The sequence below is a fragment of the Armigeres subalbatus genome, chromosome 2 (assembly GCF_024139115.2).
Source record: "Armigeres subalbatus isolate Guangzhou_Male chromosome 2, GZ_Asu_2, whole genome shotgun sequence".
NCBI classification, from domain to species: Eukaryota; Metazoa; Arthropoda; class Insecta; order Diptera; family Culicidae; genus Armigeres; species Armigeres subalbatus.
The window spans coordinates 348747884-348773053 of record NC_085140.1 but is presented as its reverse complement, the minus strand read 5'-3'; the positions used below and the strand labels follow the sequence as shown (position 1 = coordinate 348773053).

The window sequence follows — 25170 nt, the reverse complement described above, 5'->3', positions numbered from 1 at the left end:
TGAATGGACAAGCTCATGATTCATTCTTCGCCGCCACACACCGTCTTCTTGCACACCGCCAAAGATAGTCCTAAGCACCCGTCTCTCGAATACTCCGAGTGCTTGCAAGTCCCCCTCGAGCATTGTCCATGTAGAGGACAACCGGTCTTATTGGTGCTTTGGAGAATCTTTTTTGACCGCAGATTTTTTCTGGAGCCCGTAGTAGGCCCGACTTCCACAGATGATGCGCATTCGTATTTCACGACTAACATTGTTATCAGAATCCGATGTAGACGAATTCCTCGACTACCTCGATGGTATTTCCGTCTATCGTAACACTGCTTTCCAGGCGGGCCCTGTCGCGCTCGGCTCCGCCCACAAGCATGTACTTTGTCTTTGACGCATTCACCACCGGTCCAACTTTTGTTGCTTCACGTTTCAGGTGGGTGTACAGTTCTGCCACCTTTGCAAATGTTCGACCGACAATGTCCATGTCATCCGTGAAACAAATAAATTGACCGGATCTGTTGAAAATCGTACCCCGGTTGTTACACCCGGCTCTCCGCAATCTAACGCAATGTTGAACAACAGGCACGAAAGTCCGCATCACCTTGTCTTAGTCCCCGGCGCGATTCGAACAAACTGGAGTGTTCGCCCGAAATCTTCACACAGTTTTGCACACCACCCATCGTTGCTTTGATCAGTCTGGTAAGCTTCCCAGAGAAGCTGTTCTCGTCAATAATTTTCCATAGCTCTACGCGGTCTATACTGTCGTATGCCACCTAGAAATCAACGAACAGATGATGCGTTGGGACCTGGTATTCACGGTATTTTCGAAAGATTTGCCGTACAGTCGAGTCGAGCGGCCGTCAACGAAGCCGGCTTGATAACTTCTCACGAACTCATTCACTAATGGTGACAGACGATGGAAAATTATCTGGGATATCACTTTGTAGGCGGCATTAAGGATGGTGATCACTCGAAAGTTCTCACACTCCAGCTTGTCGCCTTTCTTGCAGATGGGGCATATAACCCCTTCCTTCCACTCCTCCGGTAGCTGTTCAGTTTCCCAGATTCTGACTATCAATTTGTGCAGGCAAATGGCTAGCTTTTTCGGGCCCATCTTGATGAGCTCATCTTCGATACCATCCTTACCAGCTGCTTTATTGGTCTTTAGCTGTTGGATGGCATCCTTAACTTCCCTCAAGGTGGGGGCTGGTTGGCTTCCATCGTCCGCGGAACTGACGTAGTCGTCACCTCCACTGCCTTGACTTTCACTGCCTGCACTCTCTGCGCCATTCAAATTTTCCTCGTAATGCTTCCACCTTTCGATCACCACACGTTCGTCCGTCAAGATGCTTCCATCCTCATCCCTGCACATTTCGGCTCGCGGCACGAAGCCTTTGCGGGATACGTTGAGCTTTTGATAGAACTTACGTGTTTCTTGAGAACGACACAGCTGTTCCATCTCCGCGAACTCCGCTTCTTCTAGGCGGCGTTACTTTTCCTGAAAAAGGCGGGTCTGCTGTCTCCGTTTCCGTCTATACGGTCCACGTTCTGCCGGGTACCTTGCTGCAGCGCGACCGCCCGCGCTACGTCCTTCTCCTCCAGAATCTGTCTGCACTCTTCGTTGAACCAATCGTTCCGTCGACTTCGTCCCTCATCCCCCACGTTGTTCTCCACTGCGTCGTTAATGGCTGCTTTGACTGTATTCCAGCAGTCCTCAAGAGGGGCCCCATAGAGCTCACCCTCTTCCGGCAACGCTGCCTCGAGATGCTGCGCGTATGCAGTGCACATCAGGTTGCTTCCGTCGTTCTAAGTCGTACCGCGGCGGTCGTCGGTACCGAACATTATTGATGACGGATAGTTGTGGGCGCAGTTTAACCATCACCAGATAGTGGTCATAGTCGATGTTAGCGCCACGATATGTCCTGACGTCGATAATGTCGGAGAAATGTCGTCCATCAATCAGAACGTGGTCGATTTGTGATTCTATCTGCAGTGGTGATCTCCAGGTGTACCGATACGGGAGGCTGTGTTGGAAGAAGGTGCTGCGAATGGCCATATTCTTGGAGGCGGCGAAATAAATTAGTCGTAGGCCGTTTTCGTTCGTCAGTCGGTTAGCTTTAAACTTCCCAATAGTTGGTCTAAACTCATCCTCTTGGCCAACCTGAGCGTTCAATTCTCCTATGATGATTTTGACGTCGTGGCTTGGGCAGCTGTCGTACTCACGTTCCAGCTGCGCGTAGAATGCGTCCTTATCATCATCAGTGCTTCCGGAGTGTGGGCTGTGGACGTTGATTATGCTGAAATTGAAGAATCGGCCTTTGCTCCTCAACCTGCACATTCTCTCATTGATCTGGCACCACCCGATCACACGCCTTTGCATATCGCCCATCACTATGAAAGCTGTTCCCAGCTCGTGTGTGTTGCCGCAGCTCTGGTAGGTATGATTACCTCTAAACGTTCGCACCATTGATCCCTTTCAACAAACCTCTTGCAGCGCTACAAAGCCGAATCCACGATCCTTGAGCACATCGGCGAGTATGCGTGTGCTCCCGATGAAGTTGAGAGATTTGCAGTTCCACGAATCGAGTTTCCAATCGCTAGTCCCTTTTCGTCGCAGTGGTCTTCGCCGATGGTTCCGGTCCATACTCTCTTGTTGATTGTTCGTTGCTTATATTTTTTTAATGGCTGGCTTGCAGATGGTAGATGGAAGACTGTGCGACTAGGGACTAGCAATTAAGACCATCAATAAAACTCGGCATTGAGGCCATGCCTAACCGGAAAATCACCCGAGCTCACCTTTATGCCGAATCTCCGGGCAGTAAAGGTGGCCAGTTAGACACGCATTAATTTGATGAAAACCCTCCCAAGCAACTCCGATCCAACACACACCAATAGCAAAACAGATCCATTAGATTGAAGGTAGGCTAAGCCACAATTGATAGCTGCCTCCTCTTTGAGTTACCCTGCTCCAATCATAGAAGCCTTATCAGCGTCCGGTCACTTGTTTTCAACAGCTACGTCCGTTTAGCCTAGCCTCTTTCGCTACTGCTACATCATTTGACAAACTCTGACTTTATAAATGATCAAATCCATCATTGATTGTTTTCCATTGAAAGTTTTACTTTAGCTTAGTCACTGCATAGATATACAAAATACTGAAAAAGAATTTCTTTCGGAAATAAACGAACTGGTACGCTATGTATGGTTATAAACAAAATATATTAAGGTGATATATCATCGATTGCATTTAGTTTGTGAATTACAAAACTTCAATAATTTTGTTATATTTAAATAACCGTAATTCTCTACACTGTATCCTATTCTTACTTTTCCATTTTCTCGGTATCGTTTCGACACCGTTCTTCCCAATTTGATGCTATACGAATAATATTTACAACGCTAGTAGTGTTTGTTTAAAAATGTCTATAGCATACCGTTTTCTTGCTTTTCACTCTTTGTTTTTCCTAAACTGTATTTAATTATCATTTCATATTTTACCTAATAGTTTTCCAACTTTCACTTCTGTTACAGTAATAGTTTTCTAGAATATAGAACTTTTTTTTGTTTTGTTAGCAATAATAACTTTACTGTCGAGTTAAAAATATCTACAACGAGATCTCGATACCGTTGACAGTTTGGTTACGTGCTGGTTTGTTTGATTTGGCTTAAACACGTAGTTTTAGCAATGCTTTTTAATTGCACTGAAAATTTCAAATGAGTTAAACTAACGGTTTGCCGAATAACTCTTAAAAAGTGAAAAATATCCAAAAATATAAGTAACAAAACATAAAACAATGAATAAGCACATGAGTTGGTTGTAAAACGGCTTCTTACGCCTCGGGCAGACAGGAAAGTCAAAAAGAAAAGGATAATATCTTCCTAGTAAGCAGGTAATTTGAGTGAATGGGTGAGAAAAAGAAATGCGTACTAAATGCACACTAGAATCACGTTTTCACGTGGCTATCTGCCACATAGTAAGGATGGCTTGAGCACTGCTCTTCAGCTGGGTAAAATCACAGGAATTGCTGAGACAGCGCAGCGTGGCCAGGTAGAGTTCCTGTAAGGCCTGCAACCGGTGCAGGATCCGGGCTGCTCTTGTGGGGCGCTTCGTGGCCAATCGGTAGAGACGCAGGTTGAGCGAAATACTGTCGCTTAGCTCGCGCTTCATCACCCCAAGGCAGTCGTCCCGTGGCGGCGATTTTGGCTAGTATGCATAAGTAAATTATTGATTCTGGCTACATAGATTATGATTCACAATAAAAAAAATTACCTTGAGATTGTTGCAGATTAGCGCAGTAGCGTGGAGCCTCTCAGGTGGGTTCAAATTGGAAAGGATGAACCCAAGCACGTTGGGGACCGTCATAGAGATTGCGGGAGAAAACGCGGCTTTCAGATTTCCTTATAATTGATAATAAGTTTATATCAACCATTGTTAACATCTCCAACCATTTAACTTACCTTTGATTAGGAAATATGATCAAAGATGGAAATACATCCATAGTGAATTCCCATGGGAGATCATTCTTGTCGCCGTCGATGCGAACAAACTCGAGTAACGGCTGATGTCGGAGCATTCTCGAGATGATAAGCAGATGCTGTGAGAGCACACTGCAGAAGGCACATTGAGCAGAGTAGAAGTGAACGACGACAGTCTGCAATGGATATCATGACAGGATTATATTATTTTCCCCGATTGAAAGTTTCATAAATAAACATTTTACAATAATAGATCCTCTAGCTTTAGGAGTAAACTTTAAAAAAAACGACAGGGACTGTAGCACGGTGTTGCTAACATCTAATAAATGCCTTCATACCTATAAGGTACAGCAACGGTTCGCTAACTGAGCGCTTTTGACCTGGACTGCTTTTTAACTGGGCGTTCGCTAACTGGGCCAAAACTCAGTTAAAAAGCAATTATCCGTAAAAAAACAAAAACAAACACTAGGCTGCGAGGGGGGTCTAAATGGTATATTGTTGTCGTTTCTTGTAAAACATTGATCATAACAATGCACCGTAAATCCCCTCGACAGCCCAGTTAAAAAGCGACGCTCGTTAACTGGACTGATGTTTTAGCTCAGTTAGCGGATGGATGCTGTACGTGAAATATACTAAAATTACCGTTACGTAGGCTCGGCAATAGTGGGTATTGAACAATAAATGATATGAATAATGTACCTTGTTGGAATTAATCACCACGTGGTTAAAATTGTGTGAATTGATTTCTCTCACAAAGTGGTGCTTGTGATGCACCACCAAATGCTGCTCGGACATCACGGCATCCGTCGGTGTCCTCTGATTGAGCTTGCTTTCATTCCCAGTAGTGTCTTTATCTCGACCTTCTTGCTTTTGGTGTTGCTGTAGTTTAGCAGCCATTTCCGATCGTTTAACCTCGATCATCCGACGATGTTCCTTCCGAAACTCACTCATGTTGAAAGAATGAGTATTCTTGTATGAAACATTATTTGATCGGAAAAACCGTGGATATGTTCGATTGTAGAAGTCATGCACCAGCTTTGCCAAATTTGGAAGATTTACTTCATTCTTTAAAAGATACGTGGATTCATCCTGAGATAAAAAAACTATACCTGTTATTTATATGAATATCAAAATGAAAAGATTCTTACCTCAGGGTCTACAATAACAGCAATTGACTTATTAGGCATATGCAGGACGTCGACTCTAATCGCTCAGCAAAAGCGTGGTACAACTCACTGTCCATGCTCAGGAACGTCAATGTTTTGTTAAACGTACAGGACATACCTTTATCCATATCTACATAACCGCTCCCAGGGCCACCTGTCTCAGGAAAAAACACTTCACCTCCATCGAATTCGCTCAATCGTAGGAACTCACACTGTCTTCTCATACTTAGTCTTTTCAGTAACTTAGGCCCTCGATAGTCCTGATCGGCATCAAGCATGGAAGTCACCGGCTTCCCTTCACGAACATCGTGTTTCAATGATCCGTACAATTGGCTTCGTCTTCGCTTAACGCAACTGGCTTCAATATTTCCACACTCATAAAATCTTTCATCACATTTGGCCTGATCTATATCGCAATAACCCATCCCGTCTTTCGGCGCATCTCCAAACTTCGACGAGTTCAACACATTCACAAACGATACGGCGATTGCTGATTTACTGGGAGCTCTACTGCATCCATCCTCTTCCGATTCCTCTTGTTCCTGCGCCGGATGGCGCTCTTTAACAGAAGTTCACACTCCTGTCTCAACTGACTATATATTTCCGCGCTAACACGTCTCTGCTCGGCTATATATTTTTCGCCATCTCCTGCACCCAGATGTCACTTTTTGCAGTTATAGTACTGCATGCCGAGTTAGCGTAGCATCATATAAGCATCGGAGGACAGCCCGTATAGCGAACGGGGCGTGAAAAAGAACAGCACTGGACCTTGATTGAAGTAAGGCGCAAGGGAAGCAGATTTGGTGGCCCCAGGAGGGGCGATCCACATCGAGACCACCTGAATTTGCTTGTTGATCCAGGTGGTCAGCTCCGGGAGAGTCCACGAATCGTTGCCGTGAAATTCCTACGAAAACAGTTTGAATAAAATCAAAGTAAGGTGGTGTCATGACGCCAACGTTGTTTACTCACTATCGTCTCGTTCCATAAATAAAGTCGAATAGCAGGTACTTCTTCAACCCCAAAAGTACTGGAAGACTCGCCCGTAACAACGCCGAAAGCCACCTCTTGGAAGGGATCTTTCTCCAGCCACTTGAGCGATGTTTGGTAAAACCGATTATATTGCTTTCGATTGCTGTTCACGTCAAGAAATGCGACAACTACCGCCTAGAAGTAACGAAATATTAAAAAAAAATAAGAATTGGAGATGTGGCATTAACATTCTCGCACTTACATCCTTCCCCGTCATGAAACTCATCAGGTCCCCGGGTCCTACCATCCTCTGGATGGGATTGATCAACGATTGCACAAACCGAGAAAGGGCTGCATTGGTCCACACCTGATGAAACTGTACTGCCATCCCGTTCGGTTGATATGCCATCAGCACCGGCCAGGATTGCACCTTCGAGTACTGCAATCGGCACTCGCCACCTGGCTGCCAACAGTTGATGGCCGCGAAGTGAGCCTCCCGGAAGTAAAGCCTAGCCACGTGCTCGTACACCGACCGCGCATGTTGGCTTTCGGCACACCAAGGTGCATAGTAAAACACGAAGGAGAGCTCCGATTGAGATACACGGGTTTGGGTAGGCCCTAGCGCTCCCGACGGCCAGTCGTTTACGAGGGAGCCTTTCGAGAAGAATGGTGCTGGTGGTGGTGCTTTCGATATTCTAGGTGGACTGGAGAAAAAAAAGTTTTAAACAAAACATGCTCGTGTATAGTGCATAATATTTATTAAATACTAGTCGACGCGTCGGACGTTGTCCTGCATAGTAGACGAAAATGCGCGTTGTTAACTGCTCATGCGAAATTTCCATATGAATCTTAATTTTAGTTTTTCATGATTTACTCAACTTGCATAAGAAAACTCAATTTGCATAAGAAAAATAATAATTTTCGTAGGAAAATATTAGGAGGAATGACGGCTTTGGCAGGTTTTGTTCTATTATTGTCAGGGGCATATCAAAAGAATATTGTGGCCAAATTTCGCAAAATTCGGTAGACAAAAACCCCCTGACAATAATAAAACAAAACCTGCCAAAGCCGTCTTTTCCCTATATAAACCCGTCGGAAACGGCACGGAAAACCCGTCGGAACTTCCGGATCGGAAGCGAACACCATCTTTGCAGGGTTGCTGTCGGGCATTCTTGCAACATGCCCTTCCCATCGTACCCTTCCGGCTTACTGGATACTGGGTTCGGCGTAGAGCTGGGTGAGCTCGTGGTTCATTCTTCGTCGCCACACACCGTCTTCTTGCACACCACCAAAGATGGTCGTAATCACCCATCTCTCGAATACATACGTTATATAATATGTTACGTGAAAAGTATGATGGAAAAAAGGCACATATGTTTTCACGTAGCATTGATGTGTAGATTATTTTGAGTGTAGTTCTTTATTTCTCGTCCTGTAAGGAATCCCACATTAGGTGACCCCGACGCGGACGACGTAATCGTATTCGTAGAAGGGGCTACAACCCATGATTAATTTCTTTTAATAAGCTCCAATTGCGGGGGGCACCGGTTTTGATGATGTATTTACACTTGCTCTACACAGCTGTGCGAAAATAATATGGTCCCCAACATAAAATGAGCGAGAAAAACGTGTTTTATCAAACCCCCTCGGTGGGGGGCGCCTATCCGAATCAGTTTTTTTTTACGTAAACTACGTCTAAGGGGAAGACTCGGATACAGGATGACTGTCAAATTGTTGTTCGAACAACTTCACACACGTTAAAACAAAGCAGCAACCGAAGCGTTTTCTTGGGGGTGGAGTCAATGTTCGTCGAACTGCTTGACTGGTGTGTACGTTGCATAATGTAGTGCATGGTGTATAAAAAGTGATGCAGATAGGGGCATGTTTGTGCAGGCATGAGACGATCAATTGTTATCAATGCCAATGCCCTTGCTAGTAATGCAATCATCACAATGTAATTGCACAAACATATTTATATTAGAAAACGACTTTGGAAAAATGTTGAGCATTTTTTTTTGCAAACTGAAAACTAATAAGGCCGTTACACATATTTATTAAAAATTATGGTCAACGCAAGGTCAAGGTCTACTGGTCTCCGCAAAGTCAAGGGGGAGGGGGTAATCTTATTCTTCTACTGAATCGAGCGGCGTGAAAATTTGAATGCAGAGGTTTTTGGGCCGGGGAAGGTTCTTAAGATGGTTCGAGACCCCTCTCCTCTTTGAAACCTGGCTCCTATACAAATGAAACAGAAATTTCATCATCACTCGAGATCAAGCAAATGGAATCAAATCTGGCGTGTGGAGGTTTTGGAAGGAAAGATATGTTTCTGTGATGGTTTGCAACGCCCCCCCATTCTGGAAGGGAGGGCTCCCATACAAATGAACCAAAAATTGCTGCATAACTCGAGAACTAATCAGAGAATAAATCAATTTTAGACGAAACAAAGTTCGTCGGGTCTGCTAGTAAAAAATAAATAATAAAATGGAAAAAAAAAATAAATAAAAAAAACACGGATTTGTTTAAGAATGTTTTGAAAGTTCTCAAAATTTACCGGAAAATGTTTGTGTTGCCCCTCAAATTGTTATTTTTGAGCAAAACAATCCGAAGGGAGGGGGAGAAATATTTGGAAAAAATATTTATATCGGCCTAATAATATTTTGTCCAATTAAATGCGCGCCTGAATCAGAAGGATTTAACTTTGATTCAGGAAGTGTGACTGCACTTAAGATATTTTTATAATACGTGGGTGCAATCATGCGGTACTTATTGTACACGACAAAAGCTCGAAGAACGCATACGTTCTTGAAGGGGGCTATATGAGTTACAATAGAGCTATCACCTTCTTGCTCCCTGATTCAAAAGTCTTGCAATGATGTTAATAAAATGGTTGCACGAATATTTTATCTATTTTATCCATAGTGACACTCAGTGTTGGTAGAATCATACTCAAATCTGAATCATCGAGGTTTCATGCACGAGCTAACTCGCCTGCGATTCTGTAGGGGGAGCATCGCATCGCTTCGCTCACTCACCACAAAATGATTTCTCGCGTCAAAACGCAATCGAGGCGTATGTTTTGTTTATATATTCAATTATTAGCCATTGTTTTAGACGAAAAACAGTTAATTCAATGCATTCAACAATGAAGAGCACATACATATCATGCAATGATGCAAATTGCGATTCGAATCATGAGCAAATCTCTGGGCCATGATTCTGGTGGGATTTGACTCACGCATGGTTTGAATCGCCGATGAGATTTGAGATTTTGAGATTTTACCAACACTGGTGACACTGCTAGACAGTTTTCATAGTAAATTTTTTAAACAATTGTCGTATCTAACAATTTTCATATCTTAAGATACGCTAGTTTTGTTCGATACCAGTAACAAAAGTAATCAAATGAATTTTCTAAAAATATTCATGCATGATGGCACTATAATCCTCAATGAACAAAACTGCCTTACGTAGTTTACGTTGGGCGGTTGTGTCTTGTACATAACCCTTCTGATTTTTATTTCATCTTTTCAGAAATCAAGAAGCCTTTTTTCGATCTTTGAACTAGAATGAAGCATATTCCCGATTCAAACCAGGCAATTTTTGATGAACTATTGCCTTTCCATCTCTGAAGACAACATAAACTAACTAGCTGGTGTTGAAAAAGGACATGGAATTGAAACTTGGTGAGACAATTCCATTATATACCTATTTGACAAATTATATTGAAACTATATGACTATATACCATAAAAACCATCAGGGCACCCGATTGAAGCGATTTGGATAGGAATAGTGGAATCGCCAACTTCCTATTGTTAACATCTCGCGGATAAAGGGCGGGCTCTTCTCCCCCATATATTGGGTCAATCTGGGGAAACGAGGGCTAGATTATAATATTGTATGTACGAACTTTCTTCTGGAATGAGATTCCCATTTTTGGCCCTTCATACAGGAGTTTGATGAAATACAAACAATAGTATAATCATGATCAAATCGTTTATCAGATATGGCCAGTGCTATCGGCAGGTGCCTTGCTACAATAGATGGTAGTATCATCATCATCATTATCATACAGCAGGGCATTGATAGCAGAATGGTAATTAAATTCGACTGTACTACGCCTTTGCTCGCAAGGCTCACTGGAGACTGTACATTTTGAATGCACTCCTTAAAATGTTCGAAAAACTTCTTTTGGAAATAAAGAAGAATTTCTGGTGAAGATTCGGAAGAACTTGTCGAAGAAATTCTTTACACAGAAAAAACGAAAATTGGCGTAATTGAATGTTATGCACTTTACTACTGAAAAGTTGTGCATATTCTTGGGAATAAAAGTTGAAAAACTTTCTATGAAAGTGTTGTGCTTGGTTTGAAAGTATTTCACGTCTGTTCTGAATATGAAATTAAAAGTTCTTCCTTTCAGCTTCAAAACTTTAGAACTGTCGAATCGATCGAAGAGATTGAACAAAAATCTTTGCTTAGATCAGATGTCAAAACAAAAATAATAACATTCATCAGTGCTAACACAGTGCCAAAACATCGGGAACAATCGGGAAACGCAATTATAAGGTAAGTCGCCATTTATTTTGAACTGTTTAAAGATTATGTCTAGAAATGCCGTACAAGAGCAGCAGTGACTAATTTCTTTTTCGTCTCGGACAGACAATCTTGCTCCATTCTGTGATTGGGATAACGAAATCAAGCGCCAAACTATTCTGCACCGGACGCCTTACCTGCAGTATATTTTATCAACATATTTTGCGGAGTAAATGATGGACAACTGGAACTAAACTCCTAAACATTCATTATTATTAAAGTTTAAATATAAAATAATGTAAAATAAAGGCAAACAATTTAAAGAATCCATAAAGTTTTATTTTCTTTCTACCATGGTTTGACAATATTAAAAACTTGTAAATGAAACTTACTATTTTTCAATTTAGAAGTATGTGTACTTTCATTTTCGTAGTTTCAGTTTGACAGTTCTACAATCTATTTTAAAAGTTCAAACTTTAAATTTCAGATATGGCAGCCCGTTTAGGAATCAAAAGTTAATAAACTTTTATTTTGATAATGCGCGACTCTTTAAGAAAAAGAACAAACGCAACTTTTTCTTTTAAACAAAGGTTTTTTAAATTGATTAGCGTTATTTTTTGTGTGTAGAATGTAAAAAAATATGAAAATATGAACATTTTTTCCACCGAAAATTATATGTATTTCCCACGGGACTGTTTTGAATTTTCAGACAGAATTCACATAGAATTTTTCAGGGAATTTACACTGGAGATTTTTTTTTTCATTAATAATTTGTAGCAAAATTCTCAAGCAAAATTTTTCAGAGAGAATTGTTCAAAAATCATTCTGAATGCCAGCACTTTATCAGGATTGTATGAAGTAATGTCTAAGTTTTTACAGGAAATTTCTTTACTTGATTTTTCCTGAATATTCACAAGAAATTCTTTTGAAGATTTTTTCTTGGATTATTGTAAAAACCTGAACGTTTTTGCCTTTCTCGTACAACAAAGTTGTACCGAAAGGCTATCATTTCACTCCAAGAACGAACTTTTTATAGAAGGCCCGGAGACCCATAGTGTTATATACCAATCGACTCAGCTCAACGAACTGAGCACATGTCCGTCTGTCCGTGTGTATGTATGTGTGTATGTGTGTGTGTATGTGTGTGTGTATGTGTGTGCGTATGTGTGTGCACAAAAGCTAAGAAAAACATTAGACAACTTTTCATATAGTAATCCTTGACCGATTTTCTCGCAACAAGTTTTATTCGACAGAGGGCAAAGCCTAGTTGATCACTATTAAATTTGATAAAGATCGACCGTTGCGTTTGAAAGTTATAAAGAAAATGGTACATCGAACCGAACTATATAAGCGCCATATAAGGTTGGTGTCTTGACTAAATACGAGAAAGGCAGTATCACTACTCGGTGAATTAAGTTGGGTTTTTTTAATTGTAGATGCAGTCCACTGATGCAAAAGTGTCGGCGGCATGATGCCAAAAACCACAAGCGAGGGATTTTTTTTTTAAATATTATTTTTCCATTTTTCCTTTCAATTTTTTTTTGTGGAAATTGAGACTGAATCGCAACCTGTTTTTTCGTTTATTTTTTTATGGAAATAGGATCCAAGACTAAGATGGTCAAATAACGCAGATATGCATCGGCGTTGTGAGCGACGCTGCGTTACCGGTTTTTCTCGATGCACACCTTTGTCTCCCCGTAACGCTGGGTAGACACCTTTGCGTGGTGTGTTACGGTGTAAGATTTACCACGGTCACATTGTCAGCTATAAGCAAATCCTGACCCAACGAATACCTTCCCCAATATCTAACTTCGTGGTACTTATGAGAGTATCGCTGAGTCGGGGGCCTCTCATTAAGTAAGTAAACTACATTAACACTTCTTTCCCCTCCCAAGTTCCGTTGAAGATGGGCGTGGCCAGGAGTAGTAATCCTCATGCTTTTGTGATTTTTATACTAGATTGGAATCAAGGACCACACCAACCTTGAATTCTGATAGCAATCTGAGTAAGGATTTCAAAAGAAAAACATGAGTATCACTAGTGTCCAGTCTACGAAGTACACCTTAACTATGCTATGCTATGCTTTCTCGATGCACACCTTTGTCTTTTCAACGCTGAGTTGAAAAGACGCTACGTGGGCATCAGGCCTAACATGCGTTTAATGATTAATTCATTAAATTTTAATGATTTGTAATTTTTACACCGTTACTGTTATTTACCAAAAGTTTTTCGTGTAAAAAAACCACGTGGTTCGAGAGCAACAACCCCCCCCCCCCCTATATATGCACACGGGGTTTCTGGACGACCCCTAACTACATACATAGGAATTGCGCAGTGCCTCGTTCTACTACCGGCACCTCCAACATTCATTTCGCAATGTTACTTTCACTATCACTTCGCGGACGCGGGGCTATCAGAATCAGAATTTAAATTTGGATGACACCATTGGCCGCATAAAAAATCCATCGTCCGATTTGTGAAATTGCAAATCAAATTACAATTGGAACGAATGTCACTTGCGAGCAAAATTTTAAAGCAAGCATCCGCGCACACTGCCTTCTCCGTTTCTGTGTTTGCAGTATTTCTTCATCGACAAAAAGATCATTAGAAAATCACTAATATTTCGGGACCCTTAGTACAGACGGCCGGTAATTAAATAAATGTATGCCACATTAAAATATGATCAAAAAATAACACAGCTAGCATAGATGGAGGTACAGTTATCGGATAACAGAGAAGCATGGAATTCAACATCTCTGGGACAAGGAGTCAATCATCATCCCTCTACGCAGTTGATTCAAAAGTATAAGATTGCTAATATCGCTTTAAATCGCGCGACCAACATCTAGTTTGCCGCACCCTGGCAGTCAAAGTACCGGTACTTAAAGTATCAAACTAATGTGGTGGACAAAACAAAACATTGTTTATAGCATGACACACAATTAACGGTCATTTAAGATATTGATATTAAGATATTAAGATATTGAAGCCAGTATTGGGAAAACATGTTTAATGTTATCAGCGCCATTACTCATTAACACTCTAGTACTTAGGCTTCTATTATTCTCTGCGCGGAATTACTTTACTAACCATAATTATATCTAATAAGGTGGTTCAAAAATACGATTTCGATGACGTTCCACAACGCTCATCTGATTCTGTATCATGTTCTGAGTGATCTCCAAAATATTGAGCTGATTTGCATAAAAGCTGATTTAGCACAAACCGTTTCAAGTTTGCATGCAAATTAGTATGGGGATAATATTTTTTTTTCATTATACTGATTATGGCGCTTCCTCATTAGACGCAGGTTAAAAGAAAACCTACATAGCTGAAAGGAATACTCAAGAGCCCTCATTCAGTGAAAACCGTATCTTAATTATTCGTTCCAATACTTAGTAATCGACTTTGATCTATACCGAAGTTTTCTGGAGCTAAATGCGTAACTACTCAACAGGCAACAATGCTGCACCTGGCGCGAAGTATAGCAGAGACAAATTCAGGCAACTATGTTGCACTGGGGCCCTCCTTCTTCTTCTTCTTCTTATTGGCATTACATCCCCACACTGGGACAGAGCCGCCTCGCAGCTTAGTGTTCATTAAGCACTTCCACAGTTATTAACTGCGAGGTTTCTAAGCCATGTTACCATTTTTGCATTCGTATATCATGAGGCTAATACGATGATACTTTTATGCCCAGGGAAGTCGAGACAATTTCCAATCCGAAAATTGCCTAGACCGGCACCGGGAAACGAACCCAGCCACCCTCAGCATGGTCTTGCTTTGTAGCTGCGCGTCTTACCGCACGGCTAAGGAGGGCCCTCCTTAGCTTAGCGGTAAGACGCGCGGCTACAAAGCAAGACCATGCTGAGGTTGGGTTCTGGTTGGGTTCGATTCCCGGTACCGGTGTAGACAATTTTCAGATTGGAAATGGTCTCGACTTCCCTGGGCATAAACGTATCCATTAGGGTGGTTCACAAAATCGATTTTGCTCCACAGTGCTCATCTGATTCTTTACCATGTTCTGAGTGTCCTCTGAAAATTTGAGCTCATTTGGATTAAAACTGATTTAGCACAAGCCGTTGCAAGTTTGCATGCAAATTAGTATGGGGAAATTTATTTTTTCATTATACTGTTAATGATGTTTCCCCATTAAGCGCAGGTTAAAAGAAACCCTACATAGCTAAAAGGAATACTCAACAGTAATTAGTAAAAACCGCGTCTCAATTAATCGTTCCAATAATTAGTAATCGAATTTAATCTATACCGTGGTTTCCTGGAGTTAATTGCATAACTCATCAACAGGCAACTTTGCTGCTCGTGGCGCGAAAGATAGCACACAAATTCAGGCTACTATGTTGGACTGCACATTTCAGTGATGCCCTCAAAGAAGTTTAACGATCATGACTAAAGATTCGCAACTTGTATTAAATTCGATTACTAATTATTGGACGATTAATCAACATGCGGTTTTCGTTGGGTAAAAAGCTCTTGAGTATCCTTTTAGCTATGTAGGTTTTCTTTAACCTGCGCTTAATGGGAAACGTCGTTAACAGTATAATGAAAAAATAAATTTCCCCATACTAATTTGCATGCAAACTTGCAACTTGCAAACTTCGACGGCTGGTGCTAAATCAGTTTTAATCCAAATGAGCTCAAATTTTCAGAGGACACTCAGAATATGGTAAAGAATCAGATGAGCACTGTGGAGCAAAATCGATTTTTTGAACCACCCTAGTATCAATACGTAAACATACGTGTTTACGTGTGCACGTTTCTGTGATGCGCTCGAAATAGTTCAACGATTATGACTAAAGATTTACAACCTGTAATGAAATCGATTACTAATTATTGAGGCGACTAATCAAGATATATTTTCGTTGAGTATTGCTTTTAGCTATGTAGGTTTTTTTTATCTGGGCTTAATGGAGAAGCGACATAATGAGTAAAATGAAAAAAATAAATTTCCCCATAGGGGAAACTGGACACACATGATCCCCACTTTTTGTTTAGGATATTTCTCGATGTAACAAGCACAGAATTGCACGCTTCTTGATGGACTTGATAAAGAATTTAATAAGCTATTCAAAAACGTCATTGGAAGCAATTTTTTGTTCATGAAAGTTACCAAAAAATCGATTTTGCCGAAAGATAGAAAATTTGGCATTTTCAAAACTTGCGGGAGACTTGATCCCCATACAGGGGGAAATTGATCCCTTTATGAGCTGAACATGTTTAGGTTCTTCCAAGTCTAACGAAAGGTTGAATTGGTCTAGCCTCAAATCCTAACAATTCTTCATAGTCTACCGTAATATCGTGCGAAAATTAAATATTGTTAGTATTAAGCAAGGCAAGTATTTTAGTTCTCGAATAGAGTTATAGTGACAGATAGAATGTCTGCTATAGCAACAAAATTTGCATGGTGACGATGATTTATCTGAAAACCATTCACTCCACTAAAAGACTCCACTAAAAGACAGTAAGACTATACTGCCGCTAACCGCAAGTCAGACTTATCTGGATATGGCATCCATATACAGATAAGTCTGACTTGCGGCCAGCGGCAGTATAGTCATATCACGACAACCATGATGTTCCCAAGAGGACCTCTCTTTTTGATGGATACAGTTATGATACCGTCGTTCGGGGTGACATTGGGCCTAGGGGGTAAGATTGGGCCAAAAACGAAAAATGTTTCAACTCCTAATATCTCAGAAACTGTTACGAATTTTGATCAAAACTTCAAACGGTTCAAAATTATAGTAAAATTCAGGTCTAGGAAATCACAAAACAAATTCCAAGAACTAATTGTGCTCGTACCATAATGCTTGGAATTTGAATGTAAAACTATTGATCGAATGAACCCGTATTAAAATAGTGTCAGTAATGCCCCACAAATCTATTACATAACTAGTTTTTAGATCGATGGATACCTGGTTATCATGTTACGATAATCTGTTGTTGTTTTATCGAATTTTATGAATATTTATATAGCGGTTCTGGTTTTTCGTAGCAACGAGCAATGCACGCTGAAAAGGGGTGAGATTGGGCCAAGCCTTTGGTTGATTTGCCATACACAGTTGGTAAGAGCTAGAGATGGGCGCTCCGCTCAGGAGCTGTTCCAAAGATTCGCTTCCTTACATTGAGCTGATGACCCATGGATCTTTTTTAAAGAAGCCCAGCTCAGCAGCTCACTTTAAATTGATGAAATCATTGTCAAACACGCGCATAGAGAAACTCCCTCGAGCGTACGCACTCGAGTACGCGCGCTGTTGTATTTTGTACAGCACAAACGAAAATACCACGCTTGCGGTACACAACACAAGCGAGCTTGTATGAGCATTCCAGTCCAGTACCGCGCACGTGCTGATCGTTTATTATTTGCACCTCAAGCACCATCAAACCAAGCGACAGCACCATCTAGCCAAGCAACAGAAATCATTTCTGCTGCAGAGAGGAATAAGAAATACACAAGCAAAAATAATCTAGCTTGCCGTCTATTTCTTAACCCATACCCACATACTCGGCGCTACGAACGGACACACAAAAGATACCAGTAGTGCGGTAGCGAACGAATCGTACACTGAACCAAAACATCCTCCTTAAATCGACTGATTTATAATTCCTCTCATTGAAATAGCTGCTCCGCTTGTTTTCAAATGAAGTACCGTACCGAATGACACATCCTTGCATTATCAAATGAACATCATTCGATAAGCGTATGATTTCTCATACTTCTTTTGATTGAATCTTCACGCGGTTCTAGACCTACATGTTAACCAAAAGAAAGATCCATTCTTTTTCAAATGATGTAGGTCTCGGTTTGGCCCTATTATTATAATCATTCGAAATCGGACTGATAAGCGCTTCACTTGCATGCTGATGTTATCTGAGCTGGAGACGGAACACCATTTTTAATTTGAAGTGTAACGAAGAGCATTTGTTTTTTGCTGCAGAATTTGGTAAATTTCTACAACTTATAATGGTAAGTAAATTTTATAAGTCAATGTAAAATATATCAAGCAATATAATTTTCCGTTTCATTATTTTCAGGTATTACTAAATCCTCCCACTTTCGGCTCAGAACAAGCAAGATTTATCACCAGAAACCGTATAGAGCTTGGACTCCCGCCTGGAATCCGGATCAGTTGTCTTAAAGGTAAGAAGAAATTTAACGATATCCGTCCGCGCCACCAGCTATGGATACCGCTGTCATCGCACCACCACATACCAACCTACGGTATCGCATCAAAATTGCTTCAACCATATTGTATAAAACTTAGCACGCAAGAAAAACAACAATAAACATGTGAACTCAGAAAACTGCATTTTATTGAAACCATCAATTCCTCATCTCCTTTTTGATTTTTCCTCTCAGCTCTCAAATTCAATGGCTTTCATTTGCTTACATTCAATACCGATATTAACATCATCTAGTTACCATTGTCTTCTCCTTTGCAATCTATCCGAATCACCATTCATATTTTGTTTTTAGTATCATTCGGTTGCTGGATGATAAGCATACGGAGGATTGTCATCCGACGTCGTACGCGGTCGAATGCGAGTCATCCGAAAAGTGGATGACAATCGTTAAGGGGCGGGAGCGAAACAACAATCAGTCAATATGAGGAGGATGTTTGGGTTCAGTGTACCAAGCAAAAGATCCGAAGATCCGAACAACGCTCAGTTCCGCGCATGTCGTCGTCCAGCTCGACAGCTGTGACATGGAAGCGAGAGCTGCGCCACCAGCTCAGATCCGTGCGACACGGATCTCGATCCGGATCAGTCGCGACCGATTCTAGCGAGCGAACCATGTGGTTCAAACGAACCGAACTGGGAGCTGTGTCTTGCACGGAGCGGATCTATTACTTGCGACGGGTTTTCCCGCCAGCATACTGCTACATGTGCACTCGGTTTGTTTGTAGCACCGTGCTCTGTATTTTTTTACTCTCTTGTTTTTATTTCTCTCGCATTTCGAGAACCAATATAAATGAATGGGCTCGCTTGTATGAAAAATGTCAACTACGCATGGTTAGAAGCGCGCACAAACAAGGCATTGATTTATTGCACCCAGTATGAAGAAAACTTATGACACGTGATATGGTTCATATACATATCAGAGATTAGGGACTGAATTATTCAAATTAACGATTTGAGAAACGTTATCAACAAAGTGTAACTTAGAATTATGAATAGAAAATAATGTTGAGTTAGTTTTTGTATAGAAATAAATGTGATGGTTCTGAATGGTTCTCCTAGACTTTAAAACTAGACGGTCAGAAAAAGCGTAATGAATGTTATTACTTTTAATTTGCCGGTTTTTCAATAGAAATTATTACCTCACTGTAGCTAAACATTTTAAAAATTTCAAAGAAAGGTAAACAGATGAATGATGAATGAATGAATAAATTAATGAATGACATAAATTTTTCAAATTTTTGAACAATAATTGAAATAATAATACTAACAATTATGTTTTATTATATGTAGCATTAAAGAACTGAAGAGCTGATCCAAGGAGCTGACTCTTTTCAATGAGCTGAACGGATCAGATCCGCTCACTGCAATGAGCTGTTTTGCCCATCTCTAGTAAGAGCCATAATGTAGGCAATTATTTTTTATGAACGATTGAATCGTTGCATCGTCACCATTGAACTTTATTGTACTTGACCCAATGTCACCCCCTATGATGGGTGAGAATGGGCCAATTTTGAACAACGTATAACTTTGAAGAATTTCCCTCATTTATTATTTTTTCCCCACACAGTGATAAATTCATTGTTTAAGCTTGTACCAAACTAATTAAAACTTGATTCCAATGTAAACTACTAGAGCTTTGTAACTTTTACTTGGAGCATAGCACATTTTATTTAATGACACCCCGTTGGCGGTACCAAAAATGGTTGATCGATACATAAATGTGTCTTTGAAATTTTAGAATCTAATTATGCTATTATATTTCTGAAAATTAGCCACACTGCCAATGCCATGTACCAGTTTTAGGACCAATATAAAAAGAGTGTGATACCGCCATCGGGGGTGACAATGGGTCATCGTTCTCACCGGCAGTCTAGAGGTAGTAGAGCAGAATTGTTCAAAAAGGTCTCTTATATTTTGGTCTTCTTGTCCTCAGATGCATTCAATCTATTCTACAAGCATTCTAAGTAGCTGAAACAGTGACCCATTATCACCCCTATTTGACCCATCGCCTCTCCCGACGACGGTACATCGAGATCACCAGACTACTATCAATACCACAACCGTGATCATGCCAGGATGATGACTTCATACATCAATATGGTACTGTCACGCATCATCATTTTTGTTGTGCATGTTATTATTACACAAATGCGATTTCTCTTAAGCGACTGACCAAAAGATGTTGAATGAGCCTTTTATTAAAAATTCTTTAAGAAGATTTACAAATAAATGGTGATTGTAAGCAAACTTCTCCTAGTTCAAACGGAAAAAAATTTAATACTGATTTTAAGCCCTGTGATTTGTTGAGTATTTTCAAAGCTTAATTTACACTCTTTTTCATTGAAAATAATGTTAAAATGCATTTAATAAAACTAATCAAAACTAAGTATGTTCATGTTCAACTACACTTTTTTCTGGTTAATAAAATAAGCCTATTGAGAAATTCAAATTGCGCGTGTATTGTCTGATTGACAAAACTAAAGAGATCTTCTTCTTCTTCTTCTTCTTCTTCTTATTGGCATTACATCCCCACACTGGGACAGAGCCGCCTCGCAGCTTAGTGTTCATTAAGCACTTCCACAGTTATTAACTGCGAGGTTTCTAAGCCAGGTTACCATTTTTGCATTCGTATATCATGAGGCTAACACGATGATACTTTTTATGCCCAGGGAAGTCAAGACAATTTGCAATCCGAAAATTGCCTAGACCGGCACCGGGAATCGAACCCAGCCACCCTCAGCATGGTCTTGCTTTGTAGCCGCGCGTCTTACCGCACGGCTAAGGAGGGCCCCTAAACTAAAGAGATATTAAATTTATTTATACTTTTTAACTTGAAAAGAATTCTAACAGATTAATTAGTTACATACAATACAATAATATGCGACGGTATACAACAAACGCCTTAATATATGCAATATCGGGATCAAGTGTGTCCAAACTGTGGGGGATCAAGTGTGTCCATGTTGAGTATTTATCTTGTTTTGTTTTTGTATTCAATGGAAAATAAGCAATAGTTTATTGAGCTGAGCTAAGCTGGATTGACTGCTCGTAGTTGCTACTCCATTGCTGATTGAGATCAGCTGTTCTTGCAGGGAACCAACAGATGTTTGCTTGGGACTAGCACACATCTTCAATGTACAAGTACTGGTGATCTTATTTGTTAGGTCATACTGGCGCCTGCCACCAGTCAGAATGCAAAGTCAATGTAGGGAAGGGGAGGAAATGATGATGCAATCACTCGCCCACTGCAAGCCGAATATACCTCTGCACTTGCCACGAGTTCATGCAGAATTTGTTGGAATTTCTGGGTTAGGTTGGAGGCAGAGGTCCGTCTTGGTTAACGAGCTGCCAATGTGATAATAGATAGGAGAAGGTAACTGATGGAATTTCTAATTGGATGTAGGAAACGAGCTCTGTAGTTTATTTCCAATTCTAGCAGATTACTGTTAGAATACTCAAGTTGAAGGTAAAGGAATAGTAATGGAAACGGTATAGAAGTCTATTTCCAGTTCTAGCGATTGCTAGAACATGAGAAATAAAGAGAAAGATACAAAGTAGGAGAATGGAACGGACCTGGGATTGAACCCACGACCTCCTGCGTATGAGGCAGAAGCAGTAGCCATATGACTACCAAGTCCGCTGGAAAATAAGCAATAGTTAATTGAATGAATTTATTCAATTCTACAATAATAAAACTTTGTCCAGTAAAAATTTGGTACGTTTTGGTTGGACATATTAGAAGTTAATAAACTTTTCTCCTTTGAAGAAAAAAAGGATTGAGAATGCTTAAATAATAAAACCGCTCTAAAACACATATACATAAAGTAACTAATATCAAATGTTACTCAGATTCAATATTCTATCTAACGAATTCATTTGAACATATCACTGGTATAAAAATGTGATTAGTTTTCGAGAAAACAGGGGGGATCATGTGTGTGCAGTTTCCCCTACTAATTTGCATGCAAACTTAAAACGGCTTGTGCTAGGAACAGTGAATCAATATTCGAGCAACGCCTAACAATATAGGGTATGATGGGGCAAGATGGGTCGCCAAAGGCGAAACTTTTTTTTTTTTTTTTTATTAGCTTTATTAAGGAGACTTGCAGAGGCGAAACTTGAATATCACAAAGTAGAAACATTTTAATTCAACTTTTCAACATGGATCTATAAAAAAAAGTTTATAATCTGTAATCCAAGGGTATGAAATAACAAAAACTCCACTTTTTATTCCAGTAGAAGTCTATTTTTCTGTCAATCAAAAAATGGCGGGGTAAGATGGGTCAAACAGCGAGGCAAGATGGGTCACCTTTAAATACTGCGATTAATATTGTTTTTATTCCCAATATTGAATTACACACAGATAGATAGCTTTATTGCCAATGATTATATTGAATAAAAAATAATTTTTAAGCCATGGATGAAGAAATGGCTCTACATTTAAAAATGTCTGCAAATTCTTATGAAAACAAACCGTCTATGTATTGCTTTCTTAAAACAAAAAATAGACATTTTCAATAAACAAATTAACATCATTATGTCAAAAGTAACCTTCAAATGATTAAACCAGCAATGGAAAATATGTTTTGAATACGAACTATGCCCTTCAGTATGTGCTGACCCATCTTGCCCCATTTGTAAGTTCATGTTAGAATCTCAAATTTTCGATCAAATTTATTTACGTCAACGCAGTTAGTATAACAGCACCTACATTACTCATAATACGTTCACTAAGTTACTAAAAATGTTTAAATTTTACATTGCTCGACGAGATTACATGTTTTATAGAAAGTGTGTTTCGCATAAGAAACAATGCTGCAAAATATTTTACCTTACCATACCCTACCAAAATAAAATTTTATCATCAAATCGAGTGATAATAAAGTAGAACCAAATTATTCCTCCTACAAAGTCATAATCTCCACATTAAAATGTACACGATGCTCAAAAACGGCCCTGACCCATCTTACCCCGTGACCCATCTTGCCCCGCCTAACCCTACTCTTTATCATCAACAGAGTTTGTCAGAACCCGAACACAATATGACAAGAATTATTTGCCTTGCATGCTCTGATATTTCCGAGAATACGATGCTAATTTTGTAATCATTGTTCGATTCTCGAATATTTCCATATAAGCAGAAACTATGATAGCATGAAACCAAAATTGCTCTGGAAATAATGCAAAATAACTGGATGAAAAGTTAGCAACAAGATTGTCTTCTTTTTTGTTGCTGACAAAAAAATTCGGATCTTTGTCATTATGTTCTCCGACAAAAACAAATCTTTGTCGTTGGTTCTCTTTTGTCGCTTGTTTCGTATGCGCATTCCAGAAAAAATGATTCCCTGGCTAGGAATATTAGTTTGAATCCAAATGAGCTCAAATTTTCCAAAGATACCTACTCACAATGTATGTATATCAGATTTAGATAAGCGTTGTGGAGAAAAACATATTTTATGAACCACCCTAAATCTAATTATAATATAAAATATATAAATATATCCTAGAATTGTATCATTTGACTCGTTTCAGCAAACGCAATTCATTTCCACTAATATTTCCTTTCCTGTCAACTCTATCCGACACTTGTGGCACTGCATAAGCCCAGCGCCTGCATGTGGTTGAAAGTCGGTGTAATATACGGTCTAGCGCATGTTAACGGTGAAGACAAGGTAGGTCTTCACCTAACTTAAATGTAGATGGGAGGACGGTGTCGGCCCGGATGAAGACTGATAAATTACAATTACAATTAAACCCTAGAGAAACGTTTTTAATGGATAGATGAACCTCTAAAAGTACGGCAATCATTTGCTAAGCTAACTTGATCAATACTGCAGCCTGCAGTGCAGTTAAAGAATGGTGCTCGAAAATTAATCGTATTGTGAAAAAGAATGTCAGGAAGAAAATTATCCTGGGTCAAAACTCACCTGTTCTGAATGGACGCATATGTGGTCAGTATCAAGGCCAGGATGCACAACGCCTCCCGTCCGTAGATTATTATCATGCTGATCCGACTATACCTCCTTGTGTGATTATTGCTGCTGCCGTTCTGAGGATTCTCACTGGTTTCCTGTCCCGTATAGTGATAATTTAGTGCCAGTTCGCTCGCAGATTCTGGCTCGTGTTCCACGTCGTCGTTTGCATTGTTTTGCTTCTTGCTTTCGTCATCAACACCAATAGCACCAAGTCTGGTCAACAACGGCGTTCCGCTTGACTGCTCTTCAGCTCCCAATGCATTGCTCGGGGATGATTCTGAGGTAACCGGTTTTTCCCACGGTGCAAGACTGGAACTGATCCGACGACGGGAAGCGCGCTGTACTTCGTCTGCTTTCTTCAAGGAGCCGTGGCTGCTGCTGGTATCTTCGGCTGTTTGCTGCTCCCAGGCTGGTGTTAGTGCAGTCATAAGGAACCGCTATTTTCATTCGTCGTCTTTGGCTCTGTTTTTGCTGTCGCTGCTTACGAGGGTGCTCAACCGAGAAACAACACGTCATTACCATCAGCCCGTCCCGACGTCGTCTTGGTCGTCGTCGTCGTCTTTCAAAACACGGCCAGCAGAAGCCAGTGAAAAGGAAGGGAAACCAATCAAAACAGCATATTTTTGGGGATTTTTCGTTCCGCGTATCGCTCGACCTGGTTATCACGGAATGCTTATCACTTTCGTTTCATTCGACATTCAAAGCTCTCGCTATTAATACACACAATCACTTCTCAATCACGGCTTTAATTCAATTAATAATCTCCGAAAAAACTATGAAAATGAAGAACGGATAAAAATTTTGACGTTTCATTTAATCCATCGGTTCACGGCACGCAGATGTGTTCGTTCTTCGTTCAGCAGT

General features: G+C 40.3%; 1 pseudogene; it reads right to left on the bottom strand.

Annotated features, from left to right (window-relative positions):
• Positions 1–3234: 3234 nt before the first annotated feature.
• On the bottom strand, positions 3235–25170 carry LOC134212908 (thioredoxin domain-containing protein 11-like; annotated as a pseudogene).